The sequence below is a fragment of the Cavia porcellus genome, unplaced genomic scaffold (assembly GCF_034190915.1).
Source record: "Cavia porcellus strain 051 isolate PalLab524CR breed Dunkin Hartley unplaced genomic scaffold, mCavPor4.1 scaffold_8, whole genome shotgun sequence".
In the NCBI taxonomy this organism is placed as follows: Eukaryota; Metazoa; Chordata; class Mammalia; order Rodentia; family Caviidae; genus Cavia; species Cavia porcellus.
This window is the reverse complement of record NW_026947491.1, coordinates 44961812-44983159: the sequence shown is the minus strand read 5'-3', so window position 1 is coordinate 44983159 and position 21348 is coordinate 44961812. Positions and strand designations below refer to the sequence as shown.

The window sequence follows — 21348 nt, the reverse complement described above, 5'->3', positions numbered from 1 at the left end:
GTATGTTTACAATATACTTTATTGTGAATGTCTCGTTGTGAATCAAAGTGGCTGTTTTATCACTAAGGCAAAGAGTTTAAAGCCGGTATTTTACGTGATCACTGGAGGTAATCAGATCAGAGGATTTGCTGTGTGTAAATCCAAGTTATGAGGAAGTGTTAGGCACTCTACCATAATGAAATCTACCTTGCTCTCTTCCATATTGTTATTTGACTGGTGTTTGTTTTCCTGCACAGTGTTGAAGAATACATGTTGCTTTCTCCTCTTCCTAAACCGATCCATCTAATAAAAGCAAGTTGAGAAATAATCTTTTCCTCAATCTTCATGGATGTAAAAATCTGTTTACTATATTTGGAAAGACAGTTGATAATGTACCCATTCATTGTGGACCCCTGGCTTTATAGTCTATTTGGATTTTTTAAATTTAAAAAAGTATTTCTTTTGACTGTTGGTTCAGAGAATTATTGCTAACAGCTCAGGCACATATCTACAAATCCAACATAGAACCTGAGATCTGAGCATTACATAAACATTTCTCCTGTCTGATGCTATGATTAATGTGTTATTCTCTGTGTTAACTGCCACATAATTGTTTGCATATCTGTGTGTGTGTGTGTGTGTGTGTGTGTGTGTGTGTGTGTGTGTATGTTACATTTTTTGGTCATACTTTCTTAATAGAATAATTTTATTGAAGCTATCTTTTTTTGGTTATAGTATTAGTTCTTTTTCCTAGACCTTCTCCAAATGTTCCACAAAGAATACAAAAAAAAAAAATACAAAAAATTTTTATCTACCTTCATTAATTCATTTTATAATGAATTTATCTGAAGGATGACTTTCTGTTCAGTTAGAAATATGTCATGTGACTGTCCAGTGACACTTACTGGTAGTATGTGAGATTGCAGACTAGTTCTATTAAACATTGTAAATACTTAGACAAAAAGAAGAGCTAAATTCTAGAGAATCCTAAGAACCAGAGTTTGAGAGGTAGATAAGATGGGAATGGTGACAAGGAATGGACAGAAGATTTTAAATTTCAATAAATGATGAATATTTCAGACAAGACACTGAAATATCCATTGTATTCTACAGTTTTGAGTGTCCTATGGTTGTATTTCCTTAATTCTGTTTTGTTTTGTGTTTTGCATTTTGAGACAGTGTTTTACTATGTAGTTCAGATTGGCATTGAACTTACTTTGTAGCCCAGGCTGATCTCGAATTTAGAGCAATCTTCCTGCTTCAGCCTCCCAAATGCTGGGATTATAGCTGTGTGCCCCTATGCTGTCCTTGTCAAAGTTTTGAACTTTAAACTGTTTTTGACTGCTTTTCTTCCTTCCTTTCTTTCTTTCTTTCTTTCTTTCTTTCGTTCTTTCTCTCTGTCTTGCTCACTCTACTTCCCTCTCTCCCCTTCTCTTTCTTTACCTATCTTTTTCCTTTCTAATAGGGGTCAATTGGGAAGATAGGGTAAATTTCTCTCACTTTTCAAACAATTTTATTAAGGTATGCTTCTAAAAATCATCTCTCTAGATTTTCATATGTGCATTTGATAATGCTGTTCACCAGGACTCCCATAGCTGATGCCTGGTACTCTTCACTTATCTACTTGACAAATCTTTATTTTTCAGTTAAAGGTTTTCTTCTTATACTTACTATGCTTACTTACTTCTTATACTTCTTATACTTGCTATACTTATTATATGTATTTCTTCATTTATTACTTAAGCTACTCAATCTCTATATTCCTCTTAAATGTTGTACGCTTAAACCACCCAAACACAAGACTTTTCAAAGAAACAAAAAAAGGTGATAAAAGTGAGGAATACACAAGTAAAGTATCTCTTAAGCTTTCTGAGAAAGAAATATATAAATAGCATCTCTTTGTCTTGTCAGAAAAGAGTAGTAGTCACTGAAATTTGTGAGATTTCACGAAATTGTGAAATTTTATGATTCCTTGCTTCTGTTTTGCCTTTTTAAAAATGCTTTTTTTTTCTCTAAAGGTAGGAAAATGATAGGGATGTATTTTTCCTTATATTTTTATTTTTCCTTATATTGTTGGGTTTTGTTTTTCACAGGCCTTTTCCTTTTTTTTTTCCTTTCATTTCTAAATTATGTGTTGATATTTTGGTTAAAATTCTTTAGAACTCTCTGGTTTAGGTTCTGAAAACCTCCCCACCCCCAGAGGTGAGTACAGAACTTGAGAAAATGAGTACTTTCTTTTGGATTCACAATGCTTGTGTCATAGGGAAAAGGATAGAAAACTACAAGTTAAGACTTCGAAGAGAACATGATTCATCCCCTTACCTCTTTTTTCTGTCAAAATTATGTTCAGGTGAGATTATAGTTCTGAAATTATATTTAGTCTCCTACCAAGTTTCTTTCAATATCTGATAGCAGATAGCTCTAGAACAAAGTCTTTGGAAGATGTACTGTGTCTACTTTATGTTATATGAAATACTGAAAATCTGGCAGAGAAGATAAATTTGATTAAGTTAACTGCCCTTGGCCTGTTATCCAACTTCCCTGTATCCCTTGAAAATGGTTATATTCTGGAGCCACATCAAAGTTTTAAAGTTATTTGTAGTCCAGTTAGCATTGACTCAAATTACTTACTCTGGGAATACTAAAAAAGGCTATGTGTAAGTCCCAGTGTGGGTAATAAAGACCATGATAATTTTTGGAAGACATAGTTTAGAATCTGCTACTAGAGAAGTCTTTAAAAAAGCATTGGTTTCCATCAGGTAAAGAAAGAGTGAAAGCAAGTGATTATTGGAAGGCAAGCAATCAAACAAAACTATAGGAATATTGTATTATTTCTCTTCTCCCTGTCCAGACATTACCCTATGTATCCCTAATGATAAATCATCCTATACTTTAATATTAAGGGAACACAAAATTAGAATTTACCTAAAATAGACTAGTGGATTATGCTGTGCACTACATAATCAAAACCACCAGGCTTTCAATGGATACATAAACATGTTTTGGTTGCTAGGTCTTTAATAGCTGTTATTTTTGGATGCTGTTCATGATCTACTTCCCAACAGTAAGTCTGATGTGACACAGCTGAGTTCTAAATATGTGTAATTTTTTTTTTTTTAAAAAGATGGCTGCTGTGAAGGATGTGTTGTCTGCATTCTTATCTGAAAAGACAGGTGATGGGGTTTTTTTAGGTTTTTAAATTTCTATTCCCCTGTTGAGATTCTTTGTTTCTCTTGACACCTCATCACCTTCATGAAGAGAACATAGGAAAGCATTTCTCCTGCTAAAAATTCTCACTGGAATGTGGTAGCAAGAGCTGTTAACAGAGTGGCCTCCTGAGAATAGGTTGGTGTTGTTAAGGTAACAGTGCCCCAGATACTCTATTGGCAGAGGATTGGTAGAATTGTGATATATGGTTTTTGAAATCTTTCTAAGATAATATCTTTTTAAAAACATTGTGCTTATAAAATGACTTTACTTCTATGTCATTAAAATAATAGAAATATAGTTTGGTGCTAAATCTGATACATCTTTTAAGTTACTTGTTTGTGGGAGGTCTCACTGTGTTATCCAGACTTTTTTATTTATTTTTTATTTTTTTGGTCTTTTTGGACAGGGTTTCACTATGCAGTTCAGGCTGGTTCAGACTAGGTTTCACTTTGTAGCCTAGGCTTGCCTCTAATTTGCAGTGGTCATCCTGCCTCAGCCTCCTGAGTGCTCGGAGTATGCCTGTGTGCCACCATGCCCAGCTCCAGCCTGTTTTTGACTCCTTGGCTCAATTGACCCACCTGCCTTAGCCTACTGGGTGACTGGGACTGTAGGCATGCATCAACATATCTGGCTTAGTCTTGTAGGTTTTTAATACTCTTGGGGGCTATTTTTATTTGAAAATGGATTGCAAAGCTGGTTTATTAAATGTGGAAACAAGAATACTCTATTAGTAGTCTTGAATTTGAGATGTTATTTGTATGTTATTTGTATGTTATGTGTATGCAATTAGGTAACTTACCTTTATGTTGGTGTTTCCCTGCTTTTTATTAATAGGTGTCAACCAATTCCATACTCCTATACTTTCCTCTCAGGCTTGGTACTGATTTGCAGTATAAATGGACTTTCTGAATACCATCAAGTCTTTGAGCAAAGTCTGGTCATTTCAGTTTCTGTTTCACATTGTGTCAGGAACACATTTGCCCAGAGAAGATAACATTTATGGACAGTTAGCATCATCCCATCATCAGTGATTGAGAAAAGGTTCTACTCTGTATCAGCTCTGTCCTTTTAATGGAAAAGGCTTTGTTTTTTTCTTTTTGTCTGTCATAACCTTAAGGGGCTAACAACACTACTCTCAGATCTTCTCCCAGAGGACATCTAGGTAAAGGTTGAAAATCCTTTCATATCTTTCAGAGACATGAAGCCTACAACTAATTTAAAGACCAACAGGACTCCTTTTATTTTCAAAACCCAAAAATAGAAATGGAGCCCTAGTTATGGTGGTAGCTTCTTGTACCTCCTTATCTTTTCCTAGTAGAAATAATGTTTATGCTGCTGTAGTCCTGGCTTCACTTGGCACTTAACCAACCTCCAAAGCTGTTTATTGCTTCATATCCTCTGCTTCTGTGAACATTATCCCTTAAATCTCTATTGCTTTGTAATATATGAGGCAACAAATAGTTCCTATGATTGGTTAAATGCTGGCATGCTGCAAAGGTATATGTTTTATTGCCTATATAACACAAATCTATAGAGATTATTCCTGTTACCCCAGCCTACCATTAAAAGGATCATACTGGTACTATGGGATTCAGAATCTTTTATTCTATCCCTTTGGCAAATTTCCCTATTACCTGGCATGACAACAAGAGAAAAGCAAGGAAGAATGAGTTGGTGCTGATTACTAATTCTTTATGTGAGGGGAGCGTCTTGAATTGGAAAATAACAAGACAAGAAATGCTCTAGTAAATGCCATTTGTGGTGGTGTTTACATGCTACGACAGGTGAAGGCAATTTCAGGCAAACAGATAAGCCTTTCTTCTTCACCCCCTGCCAAGAGTTATCAAATTTTTATTTAATAATTCATATTTTATTCAATAATTCATCCAGTTCCCATCTGGTAAGAGTGCTTGCATGCTGTCAGGCAGCTGAAAATGCACTGCATTATACACAACTTGCCCAAATGCTAGCCTTATTTTTTGTAATATATTGATTTTACAATAACTTTTAGCCTACTCTTAGTATACACAGTTTTATGTAACCTGTGATGGAAGTAGACCATCATATAGACAGTCAGTGCTGGAATTTTTAAAATGTATTAATAGCAAGAAATTAAACTCATTTCTTAATGTCAGATCTGATACTGTGACTTTGCTCTTAGGAACATGTGGTTGATTTTCTTTTCATATTTATTATGATCTTATTAAAAGAATAGTATGTTAAAAGCATTCTTGCTCCAGTCTGTCCTCTCCTTCCTACCCAAAAGAGCTAAATGAACCTAATTGAAATTATACTTGGGAAAGTATGGTGAATATTTTCAGTTACTCACGTTTGTTTTCCTTGGATACTGCTTAATGCTTGAAATGCATGCCCATAGAATTCGCAGTAGAAAATAAAATAAAATCTTGTATCTTCATATCACAGTTAGGTTTTCCTAAATCAGGACAAGGTCTCTTCCTAGTCCCTTCTTTTATCAACTAACAAGTTAATAAAGTGCCTTCTGGATCTGAAAGCCTGTCATTTCTTTATCCTTCCTTTGTCACTCTCAAAGAATCACATATGGCCAGTTTTTTACTTACATGATACGGTCATTGTACAGACTTCATTCTTTTATAAAATCACTTCCAGCTAATATAGGAGATTAAAAAACAGCCAGTGTATTCCCTGTCTCTGTTTAGCTTTTTTCTTTAATGCAGATTGACTTGTTCAGCAGTCACATTCTGTCTGAAGTCCTTGTTAGAGCCTCACTGTATGTGAATTCATAACACATCTGTGTGTACATCTACAATGCTGTATAAATAATAATAAGTAATCACCAGATGGCCTATAACTGCTCCTTTGGACCCATTGGGTCTCTTGAAGCTGTTAGTAAAGTCTTCTGGCGTTTTGCTGGGGAAAACTTGTCATAGATTTATTTGTAAAAAAATTTGAGCTCACAACTGGGTGTTTAGGACTGGAAATTGCTGTCTGTGTTGTAAATATTTAACAGGCTTTGTACAGTGACAAGTAAAAGCGCCGTTACTAACCACACACAGTTACTGTGGAGCTCTTCTTCCCTCCCGGCCATTTACAAAGGAAAAGAAATGCCGATAAATTGTGCATTATGAACAAGGTGCTAAAGATGCTGTTTGAAAAATCTTTCAGAAAAGAAGAAAGAGTACCTCAACATTCTGCTCAAAGGGTTGTAATTGCACAAACTTAATCTTTTTAACCGAATGCCAGAATGCCTTTTTTAAAAATTTGATTTTATAGTACTTTAAGAAAAGCTCCTTCAGCTGGAGTTTGGTCAGAGCCAGATTTTGATCTTAATCAAGTCTGTATAACCAAATGCTAAACTGTTGTAAGAGGATTGCAGTTGTGTTAGTAGACATTGACTAAATCCCAGCCTGTTAGTAATGTCTAAAAATTTCAGACATACTGTATATTATTTTAAAATATATTTATAAAACAAAATAATGGTTTTTTGTCCTCTTTCCATTAATTCTTATGAAAAAGGTTGTTTTTGCTTTTATTTGGAGAAAAACTTTTATTCTGGTTTTCTGTGTTATGTTTTGCCATTACTGAGACCTTTGCTGCAGTACCAATTTGAGAGTACTTGCTTAATACAATATTGCATGTTTTAAAAATTAAAATAACTCATTACTACTAAATTTTGGGGGTTTGTTGTTCTTTCTTTGTTCATAGTTGTCTGAGAAGGTTGAATCTGTTTAACCACAGAGGTATCATTCTTTATAAGATATGGCTATTACTTTTTGAGTTAGGATATATAAAAAGCATTTCTCTTTCAAAATCTAATCTTCAAAAGATGACAAAAATTGAGGGGATGCTGTTAATAGTTTACTGTAAGGTGGTTTTGCTTTTCAATTTTTTTCTCATAAAATTGTGTTGAGGATAGGATTTTAAGAAGGAAAGCATGTTGGGGAAAAGATGGAAGCATTGGAGTTTATCTCTTTTATAACAGTATCTTTGTGTTTCATTTTGAAATTTCTTTGTGCAGTGAAATTCACTACCAAAGATTGTGCTTGGGGAAGAATCTGGACTATTTGCAATGGTCATGTGAAAGTATAGAGGGAATGAAAATGAATTTTGTGAAATTAGCCCATTCCCAGTCTGGCATACCATGTGCTCTGTGTGGCTGCTGATTCTACCAGCAGATTGAAGTGCTGAACCAACTTCTGCTCTAAGAGCTAAAATTACCAGCCATCATTCCAGCTTTTACATCAATGCTGTTCACATCAGTGATGCCAGATTTTGAGCAGATATAGCTTTGTCTTTAAATCCCAGTCAGCTTTGTCTTTAGATCCCTTCCCCTGAGTTGGAAGGAAATAGTTCTTTTTTGCCTTTGAAAGCCTTGTGCTGTGCTGAGCAAGTCAGCAAAATAAATGTGTAGGTTTGCTGTGTTCTTTGAGTCGTTGTAGAAAGCTGAATGCTCTGTTTGCCGTTCAGCAGATTGGCTGTCAGAGTTGTAGCTTTGCTTATCAAAAACATGGTTGCTTGAAGAGCCTACTTGTTATTCTAGAAAGAATCATCCTGTGGCAAAAGGAACACCCTCTTCTTCCCAAGGGTCAGATCTTCTTTTGATACTGGACAATTATCCCTTGATTTTTCTGAAAAATAGCACCATCTATCATAAAGATTGGCACCAGCACAGGTTACATACTTGGTTAGTGACAGATTCAAAACTGATTCCTTAGCTACAGGGAAAGGCATCAGGGTGACACTCGAAGATATACCAGGGGCTTAATGATGGTGATTTTTCTGCTGAGAATCTCAGTGTTCTTCATAAGCCTCTTGGATTCTGTTTCTGTGAGGGAAATAAATTTGTTTTAGTTGCTTACATATCAATCACTGTAAAGTACAATTGTGAGAGCTGTCTTTCTGTCCTTCCTTCATTTCCTTGTTTCTTTCTTTGTCCTTAATTACTGTCCTTGCCAGATTGTGATGTATGGTTTATAAATTTTACAATTTTTACTTTTTGTCTTCTTATTGTGTACAACTTGACTCTTACCCCTTGTACCTAGTCCTAGCATAACTGGGACTCAAACTTACAACCGTGAGCTTGCCAGGCAGGTGCTATGCCACTGAGCTGTATCCCTGGCCAAATATATTTTATTTTTTAGAGCAGTGATGCATTTGCAGAAAAATTGAGTCAAAGTCAATCCACATGTATCTCCTCAGTTCACCTCACACAATTTCACCTATTATTGTATTAATATCTTACATCAGTGTATTAAAATTAGTTAACAACTATTGATATATTATTATTGACTAAAGTCTATAGTTTTCATTAGGGTTCACTCTATGTGTACATCCTGTGGATTTTGGCCACTGTATTATGATATGTATTTGCCATTACAATAGCATGCAGAGTAATTCCACTACTCTAAAAATACCCACCTTGTCCTCCCTCCCTTTCCTTCTCTTTCCTTCTAAACCCTTGGTAATTTTATTATTATTATTATTATTTTTGAAAAGGGTCTTGCTATGAAATTCAGGCTCACCTTGAACTCACTATGTAGCGCAGGCTGACCTCAAACTCATGGCAGTCCTCCTGTTTCAGCCTCCCAACTATTAGCTTTCTATCCTTTAAAAATCGCTATCTATCATCTATTTATTTTGTAGTGTTGGGGATCAAACCAAGGCCTTGTGCTTGCTAAATATACTCTACCACTAAGCTGCACCCTTAACCTACCACTGATTTTTTTTTTTCTTTTTCTTTGTCTTTTTTAAACTGAGTTTTGAATCCAGGGTCTTTGCATTGAGTTTTGCACTGTTACTGCCCTTTTAAACATTTTTTTTTTCTTTTGAGACAAGGTCTTGCTTAGTAAGTTACCCAGGCTGAAATTTGTGAGCCTCCTGAATCAGCCTCCCAAAGAGCTGGAATTAGAGATGTACACCACTACAACCAGCAAAAACTAATTTATTTATTTATTTATTTAAATTTTGAGACAGTGTTTTGCTAAATTGCACAGGCTGAGCTGGAATTTGCAGTCTTCCTACCTCAGCCTTCCAGAGTGCTAAAATTACCAGCATGTGCCACCATACCAGGCTAAAAACTAATTCTTTACCAGATGGAAATGTAGACAAAACTAGAAAACTGGGACCTAGAAATTATGAATTTAGCATCTTCTCAAGTAGGTCCCAAGGAGCATTTTGATATCATTTTTGTGAATTCTAGGCTGGGTGCTACTCATATTCCCTTCCTTCACATCTTAGTTGTTTGTTTGTTTGTTTGTTTTCTCTGCTTTGTAATGCAGGCAGGCATCCAACTCAAAATGATCCTTTTACCTCAGCCTCCCAGATTCTGGGATTACAGACCTGCACCACCATGCCCAGCTTTTTTCATGTTAGTTTTAATTCTGTAAACTTGCAAAGTCAAACAGTGGTATCTGGGTATTTTTGGTTACTGCCATGTAGTGGTGAAATGCCATACTGTTTATGATCAAAGGTATGTTAACAGTACAGAGAGATGTATGATCTGCCCAGGGATTGTTAACTTGCTTCATCACTGATATTTTTGGCATATGATTGCATGAAAAATTAGGTGTTGAATAGTAATATTATTCTCTACTGGGAAGATACCTGAGTGGTAACATACCTGCTTAGCATATGCCAGGCCCTGGGTTTGATTCTTAGCATCATAAAATAAATAAAATTCTTCTCCTTCAGGTGTGAAATTCTCTCTTTTGGCTTCATATCTATATATCTGCTTTTTCGTTTTCCCTTGCAAAGTGATATGTGTAATGCAAAGGACATATTATTTATCATTATTGTTGGATGTGAAAATACATGGTTAAGCAGATACCTGGAAACATGTGAAATAAATTAATAAAAATATGTAAAAATACATTTAAAGCATCAGAATAGATAAGGTCATATGGAGTGTGGTGGTATATGCCTGTAATCAACTCTGGGAGGCTGAGGCAAGAGAACCACAAATTCAAGCTCAGCCTGGGTGACTTAGTTATTTAGTAAGACCCTGCCTCACCTGAGGTATGGTGAGGGATGCATAACTCAGTGCAAAGGTCTGTGTTCAATCACTAGTGTGGAGATACAATGGTGGTCAAGTAGTCTTAGAGTTGGTATTTATAGTAAAGGGATTCTTTTTTGAATGTCTTTGTCTTTCCCCTAGGAAACTCACTTAAAATATACTTTCTTTCTTATTCTGATAATGATTCATTGTGTAACTGTGGACCATGTGAAATTAACTCTGCATTCAGTTGCAGAAAATATCTGACTGGAGACTTGTCTTTTCCACTGTGAATCATGAAGTTAACTTGGCTTCAAAACTGAGAATGAGGGGCTGGGGATTTAGCTCAGCGGCATAAGTGCCTGCCTTGCAAGCGCGTGATCATGAGTTCAATCCCTGGTACTGATTAAAAAAAAAAAAACCTGAGAATGCATAGGTGGACGAAGTCACAACCTACCAAAATGATCACTGTAGTGTCCAAAGATCTCATTTGTTTCTATTTCTGGATGCTTCTGATAGACCAGTTAGTTATATATGTGTGTGTCTGTGTGTGAGTGAGAAGTTCCTGTAAACCTAAGTACAAAGCAAAGGTGATTCAGAGCAGCAATCCATAAAGCAAAACTGCAAGCTTGGCTCATTCGAGGTTATTAACAGATAATAGAAGTTCAATCCGATGATTTAAGATATAAATATATTTATTATTTTATGTATTTTATGCTTTTATCAATGCATTATATATTATTTTTTATTTTTTTAATTTTATGTATTTTTTGAGGCCAGAGGCATTTTGCTATGTACTTTTTTTTAATACTATATAAGAAGAGGTAAAACGGGCCACCTCAGTAGCTTCTGAGACTAATATATGCCTATCACCACAGTTACTTTAGCAAACCTGGTTCCCTTAGCTGCCACATCAGGTAGGCTATGTACTTCTTGAACTCCCTATGCCCTTGAACTCCTTATGTATCCCAGCTGGCCTCAGACTCTCAGTGATCATCCTGGCTCAGCCTCCCAAATGCTGGGATCATGGTCATACACCACCACGCTTACTTTAAAATGCACTTTAATACTGAACCTCACATAATTTCAAATTGTGTCTGATTCCAAACTTACTGACCAAGGTCTGGGCGGTGCTTTCATTGGAAGGTTATTAGAATCAATTGAAAAAGAAGTATTGATAATTTTCAAGTTCTCACTAGTGATATATACATATAACTAGCTATAGAATACCAGAGTGGGCAAATAATGTTATAGACATCTGCTACTTCAGTGTGCATCATTTTGTTTTACACAGAGACAACTTGTATACATTATTTTTTCACTGTGTTATGTTCGTAACTTCAGACATTTGTCATTTGACTTATTTTTAGGTATTAAGATTAAGGAGAGACTAGGTCCTTTAAACTGTATTAGAGAGGGGATTTTAATAATAATTATGCTAAAAATTCCAGAAATTGGGCCAGCAGTATAGCCCAGTGGCACAAGTGCCTGCCTGACAAGCATAATCTCATGAATCTGATCCCCGGTACCAAAATAAAATAAAATAAAATAAAATAAAATACAATTTGAGGGATCTAGATGTCTAAATAAAAGACTGTATTAGATTCAGCACTTTAGCTATTCCTTCTTCAGTCTTTCCTTTTATTTTTCTAGATTTCACATAGATAATTGCAATAGTGTAAAGGAGAGACCAAAGCAACAGCTATACAAGGCTCAGTTACACACATTTGACTGCTGAAAAGAGAGAGGTTATGTACCATACCTGGCAGCTCTCAGCATGCCAATGGTTAAAGATTTGAACATACTATACCTTGTTGACTATTCCGTTAGTCCTCAGGGAAGCATTTTACTCTTCCATAGACAGTAATCAGCTTGTCAGAGTGGAATGGCTTTTTGTTTTTTCCTTTATCTAGGAAAATACAGTGGGCTAAACCTTTCTGGGAAGCAATTGTTTCCTCCACTGCATGAACAGAAGGTTGTGAATGCTGTCTCTAAACAAAAAGGAGGTGGTGATAGAAAAATCAGTGCTAGGGTATAATTGGATTGGAGCTCTGTCAAGGAGATAATTCTTGCTTGAAAGCTGGACTTTCTGCTATGCACAGCTTTTTTTGTCTTAACGTTAAAATAATAAGCAGTAGATACTCTACTTCAGGCTTAATTTTTCAGGCTCTTTTCTGAGCACTCTATGAAAATAAATGTACAATAAACTTTTCATTTCTTTCTTTTTTTTTTCTTTAAGACAGCGTCTCTCTGTGTAGGCCAGGCTGATGCACTGTGTGTCCCAGGCTGGCCTCAAACTTTTGGTGATCCTCCTGCCTCAGCCTCCTGAGTGCTGAGATTGCCCAGCTAAGCTTTTCATGTCTGCACTTTGTTTTTATTAATAAACTTTATTTTTTAGAATAATTTTATTTGTTAATTTTGTTTACTTTTTGTTTTTGGTTTTTGAGACAGGGGCTTACTATATGTAGTTCCAGCTGACTTTGAACACACTATGTAGCCCTTGCTAGCTTCAAACTCTCCACCATCCTCCTGCCTCAACCTCCTGAGTGTTGAGATTACAGGCATGTGCCTCAATGCCCCGCTTTAGAATAATTTTAAATTCATAGCAAAATTAAGTGAAAAGCATAACGTTCTCGTATATTCCTGTCCCCACACACATATCACTTTCCCTCCTATCAACATACTGCACCACAGTGATGTATTTATTAAACTTGCTGAACCTACACTGACACATTGCCACCCAAAGGCTATGCTTAACATCAAAGTTCACTCTTGGTGTTGTGCATTCCATAGGTTTTAGCAGATGACAAGTATCCATTAACTGTAGTATTATATAGAAGAGTTTTACTGCCTTGAAAATCCTCTGTGCTCTGTGTGTCCCTCCCTTCTCTATGGAAACAACTGAGCTCTTTTACTGTCCCTATAGTTTTATCTTTTTCAGAATCTCATGTAGTCAGAGTCATACAGTATGTAACTTTTCCAGATTCTCTCACTTAGCACTACATATTTAAGTTTCCTCCATGTCTTTTTATGACTTAAATAGCACTTTTTTTTTTTATTGCTTTTTGAGACAGGGTCTCTATATAGTTCAAACTGGGTTTGAACTCACTGTGTAGCACAGGCTAGTCTCCAACTCCAAGTAATCCTCCTGTCTCAGCCTCCTGGATGCTGGGATTACAGGTGTGTACCACCACACCCAATTTATTTATTTATTTATTTTCTTTTTCGTTTTCATTGGTACCAGGGATCGAACTCACGACTGCCAACTTGCAAGGCAGGCACTTTATGCCGCTGAGTTAAATCCCCAGCCCCTCACCACACCCAATTTAGATAGCATTTTTGTGGTACTGGCCTTGAGCCCAGGGTTTTTATGCTTACTAGGCAAAGTGCTGTAACACTGAACTCGCCATCCTAGTCTTTATTTATTTATTTTTTTTAAATTTTTAAATTTTGAGACAGAGTTTCTGAGTTGCCCAGACTGGTCTCAAACTTGGAATCCTCTTGTCTTAACCTCTTGAGTAGCTGGGATTATAGATGTGCACCACTTCACTCAATTTGATTAGCTCATTTCTTTTTAGCACTGAATAGTATTCCATTGTCTGGATGTAAGGCAGTTTATTTATTCATCGATTGAAGTACATCTTGATTGCTTCCAAGTTTTGGAAAATATGAGAGCTAAAATCTGGATGCATACTTTTATGTGGCCATAAGTTTTTAATTCATCCAAGTAAATATCAAAGAACATGATTACTGGATCATTTGGTAAAGGTATATTTAGATTTATAAGAAGCTGCTAACCTGTCTTCTAAAGTGGCTGCACCATTTTTGCATCCCCACTCAATGAATGAGAGTCCTGTTGCTCTATGTTTTCATCACCATTTGGTATTGTCAAGTGTTTTGGATTTTGGCTATTCTAAAAGGTATACAGAAGCAAGTATAGTGCTATCTACCTTTAATCCCAGCTCTTGGGAGGCTGAGGCAAGAGAATTACAAGATCAAAGCCAACTTGGACTACATAGGAAAATCGTCTCAAAATACCACAAAAAAAATTAATAGAAAAGTGTGTCTGCTGGTATGTCATTGTTTTTAATGTAATTTGCGTTTCCCTGATGACACATGATATTGAGCTTATTTGGGGGGTGGGTAACTGGGGATTGAACTCACAGCCTCGAAGTCCCTAGCCCTTATAGTTTCTTATCCTTATTTACCATCTATGTAATTTTTTTTTGCAGGTATCTGATCAGATCTTTTGCTCACTTTTAATCAAATTCATTTTCTTATTGTTGAGTTTTAAAAGTTCTTTGTATATTTTGCCTGAGTTCCTTTTTTTTTTTTTTTTTGTTACCGGGGATCAAATTCATAACCTTGCGCTTGCCAGACAGGCACTTATGCTGCTGAGCTAAATCCCCAGCTGCCTAAGGGTTCTTTAGCCAATGTATTTTTTAGTAAATATTTCCCCCATCTATGGCTTATGTTTGCATATTCTTAAACATTATCTTTCATAGAGCATAGTTTTTTTATCGGTACTGGGGATCAAACTCATGACCGCCTGCTTGCAAGGCAGGTGCTGATGCTGCTGAGCTAAATCCCCAGCCCCTAGAACATAGTTTTTTTTTGTTTGTTTGTTTGTTTTTTTAATGTACATCACCTGGAGTCCAAAGAGAGCATAGTTTTTTAATAAAGTCCAGTTTATTATTTCTCTCAATGACTAAAAAGTCATTGCCATACCCAAGGTCATCTAGGTTTTCTCTTATATTATCTCCTAGAATTTCTGTACTTTTCTATTTTACATTTAGATCTGTGAGCACTTCTTTTTCTTTTTTGGTGCTGGTGATTGAACCCAGGGCCTTACACCTCTTAAGCATGTGCTGTGGTACTGAGCTATACTACCAGTTCTGTGATAGATTTTTTTTTTTTCATCACAGCAAAGGAGATCTGTGATGGATTTGAATTAACTACTTTTGTGGTGAATGTAAAGTCTGTATCTGAATTTGTTTTTCAAGAGGTTACTCAAGATGTTCCAGCATTATTTGTTGAAAAGATTAGCTTTGCTCCTTTGCACTGGGAATTGAACTCAGGACTTCCTGGTTGGCAGACAGGCACTAAGCTGAATTCCCAGCCCCTATCTTTGTTCATTTGTTAAAGATTAGGTAGCTATATTTATTTGAATCTATTTTGGGGATCCCTATTTCATTGGCTGTTTGTTCTTTCACAAGTACTATACTGCCTTGATTATTATACCTTTTTTTGGCAAGGGCGGTAATGGGATTGAACTCATGACCTTGTGTTTGCCAGGCTAGCACTTATGCTGCTGAGCTGAATCCCCAGTACCTACTGTATCTTATAAATTTTAAAGTTAGGTAGTATCAATCGTCCAATTTTGTTTTGTTGTTGTTTGTGTTTTGTTTTGTTTTTAGGCAGGGTCTCACTATTTAGTCCAAGCTCTGTCCTCTCTGTAACCCTTTTGCTTCAGCCTCCCAAGTCCTGGAATTACAGGTGCACACCATCATACCTGCCTTCACTTCGTTATCTTTTAAATGAGAGAGTTAGCTACTCCAAGTCTTTTTCCTCTCTATATAAACTTTAATAGTAGTTCATCCATATTTATTAGACAACTTCATGGGATTATGAATGGGATTATATTTATAGATCAGGTTGGAAAGAACTGACATCTTGTCAATATTGAATCCTATACATGGACAGAGATTCTCTCTCCATTTATTTAGTTCTTGGATAGCTTTCATCAGAATTATATAGCTCTCCACATATAGGACTTGTATACATTCTGTTATATTTATACCTTAGTATTTCATTTTTGACAGTGCTGATCAATGGTAAGATGTTTTTAATTTCAAATTCCACTTCATTATTGGTATATAATGGTGTAATGGAAAGCAATTGACTTTTTTCATGAATTAATCTTGTATGCTACAACCTTAGTATATTGCCTACAGTTCTATGTAGTTTTTTCTTCTCCACTATATGGTGAATTGAACCCAGGGCCTTTGCACTGAGCTATATTTGAACCTTTTAAAATTTTATTTTATTTTATATATATTTTTGAGACAGTCATTAAAAGTCACTGAATTCCAGGATGGGCTATAATCTATGGATCCTCTTGCCTCAGTCTCCTAGATTGCTGAGATTATGGATGTACCACCAGACCTGGGAGGTTGTAGGTGTTTTATGTTAGTGATTTTTTGAATTTTGTACATAGACAATCATGAACTTTAAACAGAAAATTTCATTTTTCCATGTATATTTATATATACTTTTATTTCTTTTTCATTGTATTAGTAGTTCTAGTACAGTGTAGGGGTTTTTTGTTTCATGCTATTGTTCAAGGAATTGAACCCAGGGCTTTGTGCATGCTAAACACATACTCTACCACGGAACTACATCTCTAGCTCTAGTGTACTAAGAGTTTTTTAAAAATTGTATTTGATTTTTTTTTTAAGCCAGTCAAATTTAGCAGTGGGGGGGTGGTATACCAACTTTAGTGACACTAATGTTAATAAGTTCTGATAACCCACTGCCATCGGACCAGCCTATATTTGATTTTTATCACATTATTTTTCTTTATCTATTGATTATGATCATGTGAATTTTCTTCTTTAGCCTGTTGATGTGCTGGCTTACATTTACTGATTTTTCAGATGTTGAGTGAACCATGCTTGCCTAGAATAAATCCCACTTAATCATAATGTGTATAATTGTTTTTATGTTTTATTGGATTCAGCTTGCTAATGTTTTGTTGGTTTTTACATCTCTGCTCATGAAAGACACTGATTTGTGGTTTTCTTGTACTGTCTTTGTCTGTTTTGGTATTAAAAAAAAAACTCAGTACACTACAGCTAGAGATGTAGTTCAGTAGTAGAGTATGGTTGTTTTTTATTGTTAGTATTGTTATTGTTCATTATTTTGAATTTTTTGGATCAGCAGTTTGGTATCTGACATTAACTAGGGAAAATTCTTAGTCTTTGTTTCAAAATATTGGTCCTTTCTGTTTCCTCCTCATATTCTCATTACCTGTATATTTTGAATAATTATCCTGCAGTTATTTTGGCTTTTTAAAAATCTCTTTTATTTTCAGGGTTAGACATGTCTAGTGTCATGTCCTCAAGCTCAAAGATTCTTACTGAAAGTGTTCAGTTTACTAATGAGTCCATCATAGGCCTTCTTTATTCTATTACAGTATCCTCTAATCGCTTGCATTTCTTTTTGATTCTGTGTTAGGACTTCCACCTCTGTTCGTATAATATCCATCTTTTCTTATACACTGTCTACTTTTTTCCATTAAAGCCCTTGGCATGTTAATGATAGTGTTTTGGAATTCTTGGTCTGAGAATCTCAACATTTCTGCTGTACCTTTAGATTCTGGTTCTGATGCTTATCAGCATCAGAACCAGAACGTGACTTCTGCCTTCAAATTTTTTTTTTTTTTTAATCTTTTGAGACAGGGTCTCCCTTTGCAGTTCAGGCTGGCTTTGAGCTTACTTTGTAGCTCAGGCTGGTCTCAGACTCACAACTTTCCTCCTGCCTCAGCCTCCTGAGTGCTGGGATTACAGGCATGTGCCAACATGCTGACTGACTTGCATTCAGATACTCTTTGTAATTTTTTTTTAGTACTGGGAATTCAACTGAGTGCCCTCACACTAATCTACATCCTTAGCTCCCTGCCTCATTTTTTAAAAAAACTTTTAAAGAAGTACAGAGTAATATTTTTATTAGACAGAAATAAGGATATTATAAGAAATTTCACATGTAAGAGATTTTGTAGCACTCATGCAAGATTTTTATTCAATATCTTGATATAGATGGTAGTTTCACTATTAAAATTGATTGAGATACCTATATTTTATTTTATTATATATATAGTCTTTTCTGTCTTTTTTTTTTTTTTTTTTTGCACTGGGGATTGAACTCACGGCCTTGCACTTGTCAGGCAGGCACTTAGGTTTTGTCTTTCTTCATGCAAGGTCTTGCTTTGCAGTTCATACTGACCTTGAACTCACTTTGTAGCTCAGGCTGATCTCAAACTTGCAATGATCTTCCTGCCTCCTCTGGTTAAGACACATGTATTTTGAAACACATTCAAAATTAGTGATTTTATGTACGTAAGTCTTTTGTTTTGGGTTTTTTTTTTTTTTTTAACATACTGATTTCTGGGCCAGCCCAAACTGCATAGCGAAAAATAAACAAATAAAAAGGGTTGTCTCAAAGCCAGGCATGGTGGCTCATGCCTGTAATCCCAGCACTCTGGAGGCTGAGGCAGGAGGATTGTTTCAAGTTCGAGACCAGCCTGGGCTACAAAGTGAGCTCAAGGCCAGCCTGAACTGCATAGTGAGACCCCGTCACAAAAAGACCAAAAAAGTGGGGAGGGGTCTGTCTGGAAAACTATGAACTTCAATAGTACTTCTCACTTTGTGTGTGGGGGGGGGTTTACTGGGGATTGAACCCAGGGCTTTTGCACTGAATTTACATCCTCAGGTCTTCATTTAAATTTTTAGATAAGGTCTCACTAAATTGCCCAGGATGGGCTGTTAGGACCCTTGTACTTCAGCCTCCTTCAGTATTAGAGGTGTGCACCACCATGCCTGGCTTCAGTTTGGTTTTTTTCTCCCTAGCAATGAGAGGGGCTAGAGTTGGGTATTAACCCTTTTCCCAGGGTTAGGATCTGATAAATCCCAGGAGATTAGGCTTAAATATGAAAGTTTCTCCTGAGAGCCTTGTTAAGAATAGAATAGTCTACTATATTTTAGAAGTGTACTTTTCCCCTGCTAGCTTCAGTTAGAAACAAGAGGGACTTTTCCTCTGGTATGCACTGTAAGAACTTGGTAGAGCAAGCTCCGGGATGTAAACCTCGCCACATGAAAGTGTAAAGGCTCCCCTATAACTGAGTTCACCCTGGAATTTTTAACTCAGACCTGTCCATACTGAGCCTCCAGCTTCATCAATTACAGTTCAGGTAACTTTCAGTCTCTGTCTTCCTGTACTTTAAAAGTGATTCTCTGTATCTGCCAGTTTGGAAGGTTGCACTTTGTCTTGTGACCTTACTTCTCTGAACTAAGAGTAATTGTTGATTTTTGAGTTTGTTCAGCTTGTTATATATTAGGATGAAGTGACAACTTCTAAGTTCCTTAGATGTTGGATCACAAACCTTAAGTCTAAATTCTTTTGGTGAGCCGAAGAGATATATTTTATGCCAGACATGATGGTGCATGCTTATACTTCCAGCTATTTAGGAGGCTGAGACAGGAGGATCATATGAACTCATGAGTTTGAGACCAACCTGTGCATTACAGTAAAACTCTCATCTCAAAATATGAAGGGAAAAAAAAGGAAATATATTTTGCTTTGAAACTTAAAACACATCAGTATAATAGAAATCAGAAAGCAATACAGTGGTACTCACCCTTTCCTAATGTGATAGACTCAGTTTTTGTTGTTGTTTTAGTGTTTTAGTTTGAGTGGTGTTTTCTTTTCTTTTTTAAAATGTTGAGTACCAAAAAGAAAAAAAAAAAAAAAAAGCTGGTTACAAGCCAGTATAGTGGCACGTACATGTAATCCCAGCACTCAGGAAACAGTCAGGGGCATCAAGAGTTCAAAACCAGTCTGGGCTACACAGAGTGTAAAGCTGTCCTGGACTACACAATGAGGTTCTATATTTAAAAAAAAAAAAATGCTGGTTTCAAACCACCAAGTTGGTTTCATTATCTACCAGTAGATTATATTTCAATTTGGGAAAAAAAAAAAAAACCCTCTAGTTTAGCCTATTCTAGGCTTTTCTTTCTCTCTTCTCTTTTTGGGGGAGGGTTTTGATTTTTGTTTTTTGAGACAGGGTCTTGCTTTGTGGTTCAGGCTTACCTTTAATACACTTCATAGCCCATGCCAGCCTCAAACTTGCAATGATCCTCCTGCTTCAGTCTCCTGAGTCTCATGATAGTGACAGCATGGGTAATTTGTACTAAAGAACAGTACAGTGGAGGAAATGGTTTTGAGGTGACATAGCACAGTGAAGCAACTAAATCTGCAGTGATAATGCATTTCAAGTAACTGGAAAAGAAGAATTTGAAGGTTGTCAACACACAGAAATAATACTTGAGAAGATGAAAATGGTAATTGTCCTGATGATCTTTATATACCATATAATGTATCAAATTATAAGACTGTACCCCTAAAATATGTACCAATATTCTTGTCAATTTTAAACGAGTGAAAAGGACATATTGAGTATTAGTCATTTCTTCTGAGTCTGTGCTGTGGTTTGAGTATCTACTGTAAAACTCATAAAATTTAATTGATACAGAAGTAGCATTAAGAGACGAGACCTTTGAGAGAGGCTTGGATCATTAAAGCCACCCCCCTTATGAATGGATTAAGGTCACCAGCTCAAGAGTGAGCTTCTGAGCAAAGGATGAGTTCAGCTGATTTTTTCTGCCTTGGTCAGGTGTATCCTTACTATGTAGCCCTGTTAGATTCTGGGCCATACTCTTGACCTTCTCAGGCTACAAAACTGTGTGCCAAACTAAGTTCTGGTGGCTGAGCATGTGATTCAATGGTGGGGCACTTCCCTCACATGTAAGAGCCCAGGGTTGCATCCCCAGCACCACACATGCACACACAAAAGGTACAAACATCTAATATTCATAATTCACCTAGTCTGTGTCCTTCTCTTACAGCAGTACCAAATAGACTGGCTATCATATAAACTAACCAGAACTTACCCTAGGAAATTGGTACCTCTTTTTGTGTTTTGTTTTGTTTTAATTTTTCTTTAAAAATTGCATTGTTTGATATCTCTTCTCATAAACCCATTTTTAGGCATGATAACTTGAGATATAAAATTGATTAAAGTTCTAAACAAAGCTTAATTTCCCTTCAAAGTAAATTCCAATGGGACAGGAAAAAATCTTAGTTGTTCACTTAACAGATATTTTTGCATGCTGCCTATATACTTTATAGATATTATGTTATCCTTTAGGAATTAACACTAAAATGGACATGGTCTCTGTCTTTTTTTTTTTTTTTTTTTTGCCTTTTTCTTTTTTTATCGGTACTGGGGATAGAACTCATGACTGCCTGCTTACAAGGCAGGCGCGTATGCCACTGAGCTAAATCCCCAGCCCCCTATGGTCTCTGTCTTAAGGAACATCAGCCACCTGCAATTAACCTCAAACGTTTTTTAA

General features: G+C 36.1%; 1 protein-coding gene, 1 non-coding gene and 1 pseudogene across 4 annotated transcripts in view; 2 read left to right on the top strand and 1 right to left on the bottom strand.

The window, feature by feature from the left end:
• LOC100725948 (cyclic AMP-dependent transcription factor ATF-7) overlaps positions 1–21348 on the top strand; it is a 105250-nt gene that overhangs the window by 22233 nt on the left and 61669 nt on the right. The window lies entirely within an intron of this gene.
• Positions 7–21348, top strand: part of LOC134477320 (lactoylglutathione lyase-like) — a 37280-nt pseudogene continuing 15938 nt past the window's right edge.
• Positions 10968–11098, bottom strand: LOC111753377 (small nucleolar RNA SNORA66). The gene has a single exon (XR_002788180.1). It is a non-coding gene; the product is annotated as a small nucleolar RNA SNORA66 (small nucleolar RNA).